Below are 2,533 nucleotides of genomic sequence, written 5' to 3' on the forward strand. Positions count from 1 at the left end.
GGGACAAAAGAGGTGTCCTGCTGACCATAGCCACCTGGGAACCCAGAATGACAGATCAGCAACAATCTTAAAAAATAAACATGGTAAGGCAACTAACTCTAAGTGTCCACCGTAAGTTATCTCTGCTCACATTTCCTTGGCCAAAGTAAATCAAATGACCATACCAAACTTCACTGCAGAAGGGGCATGGAGATATGCAATCCTACCCAGACCCTGATTGGGGAGAAAATCTAACTATTTGTGAATAGCCTTAACTATTCCTCTGCAGGCATCTCTGGCCCAAGACTGCAAACCTTTTCTGTTTCAGCAGCCTCAGCTAATGACCCATACTTTCCACATCCTTTAGTTCAAACTGCAGTGAGAGAGAGTCCCCCCAGTCCACCTTTGCCTGACAGGCCAACACTAGGTCCCTGTTTAGCCTCTGGATCTGTCCTTGAGTCACCGTCAATCAGCTGGGGAACTAGAATATATGACTCTTATAGCAGGTGCTCACCAATGGTGTGTTCGATGAATTGTCTGTAGAGCCTGTTCATTGAAGGAAACTTGAATGGGTCCCTCTGCTATATTAGGCTCAGTGGAGAAAAGGCAGTAATATATGGTCCCTCCAAGAGTTTCTCTAGTTCAGTTGCCTCATTTCTAGATGAGAAAACTAAAACCCAGAGAAGAGAAATGACCCTTTGCCACCCAAGCAGGCCAGAATTGACTGGGCACTTTGCTATGTGCTACACAAAATGCTTTTCATTCTTTATTTAATTTTCATCCATGTAACAACCCTAAGAGGGGTGAATTTCTACACCTACTTTACAGAAGAGGTTGTAATCCGGCTAAGGCCGCATTGCAAGGAAGAGGCTAGGCCAGGTTTGGATCCCAGAGTCTAACTCCTGAGTTCCTACTCTTGCCCCCTGTGCTGAGCTCCAGGCTGGGGAGTCAGCTCTCTGTGGTCCACACATCTGTATATTGCTCATAGGCCTTGAACTCTGTCAATGGTCCAGTGGCTGGGTCGTCATGGGGTGATTAAAGGGTTCTGGTGAGAGTCAGTGCCGTGCAGCCCCTGTGCACACAGATCTACTGTTCTGACCTTTGGGTCAGAGTATATTTTCCCTCCTGGGCAGTCGGGTTAGTGGAAGAAACCTGATAAAATCCTGGAGAGGAACTTGATCTTTCTCTGAAGGACTTACAAGTTGTTTGGCCTGCCTAATCTGCTCAGATACCGTCCAGGGAATATTCGGTATCCATGTAGTACAGGTTGTGAATTATTCTGTGGGGATTATGAACGAGACCCTCACCAACACTGCAGACCAGTCTCAGGCCGGGCCTTGGGCAGCCCCCTTTCTTTCCCTTCCACCAAAGCTCTGGAAAGAGCAGGCTTTGCCCCACTGGGGGCTGGGAGGAGTAAGAGATGTAAGGGAAATCCTGCTGCCTCCAAGCTGAGATCACTATACAGCGCTGGGCCTGTTCCCTCCTAAGAATTAAGACTGTGGATACAATGACTTAGCTGGGTTAATATTTATCCCACGTTTTGGCAACCTGGTACCTGAGTGTCTAACATGGCAAGAGGCCAAATCCCTAAAATCAGTGCAAGAAAAGCTATAAAAAGTTAGATCTGGAGGCACCTGGGGGATCAACTACCCCCTGGATTTAAAGATGAGGAAACTACAGCACGGAGGCTAACTCCTCTGGCCAATAGCTGCCAGGGACAGAGACCAAAGACCAAGTTGCCTGAGTCTAAACCCAGTGTTCTTTCACCTTCAACTCCCACCCACCCACCCACCCTGCCCTTTACCAAAGGACTGCACAGGCACACACAGAACTAAGCCAACTGGGTCCTGTATCCCTAAAGCACCTAACTAGCCTTTCCTGAGGGGAGGGGAACGCAGGAGATAAATTCCCAGGCATTCTGGGCGGCACCAGCCCAGAAAGTCTCAGCTGAGGCCCCCAGATCTTGCTCTCAGCTCTCCCTTTCCCTGCTCCAGTTTAATTTCCGGAAAGTGAGAGCCTGGGATGACACCTGGCAGGCTGAATGCTGCTTGGGAAGCGCTGGGCGGATGCCCTGACCGGCTGGCCTGGGTGCCGGGTGTGACGGCTGCTGGGGACCACGGGGGCCTGATGCTGGGCAGTCTGGGGTCCAGCGGCTCACAGGGGCCACGCGCACCCACCACCTGCCCCGCTCCCGTGGACTCCTGCGACTCAGGCGGGCTCTGCTGGCGACCCTAATGGCGGGGCGTTGGCTCCCGGAGGAGGGAGGGAAGAGAGAAGAGGTTGGTTCCCGGCACCCAACTCAGACCCAGCAAAGCCCAGACGCCCTCTCACTGGCGTGCAGGTTTGGAAACTGGGCGGCCTTGCCGACCGCCTCGGCAGCTCGGGTCCCCATATATAGTCAAATCCACCGTCAACTGGGAGGCCGGCAGGCGGCAGCGAATGGGCGAGCAGCCCCCGCGGGAGGAGCGGGGAGGGCGCAGGGGGCGGAGGGAGGAGAGGGGAAAGGGGGCAGGGGAAAAAAGCTTTTCCAAAAAAGTATTGGCTGTCTTGAGGA

Source organism: Desmodus rotundus, chromosome 7, assembly GCF_022682495.2.
Source record: "Desmodus rotundus isolate HL8 chromosome 7, HLdesRot8A.1, whole genome shotgun sequence".
NCBI classification, from domain to species: domain Eukaryota; kingdom Metazoa; phylum Chordata; class Mammalia; order Chiroptera; family Phyllostomidae; genus Desmodus; species Desmodus rotundus.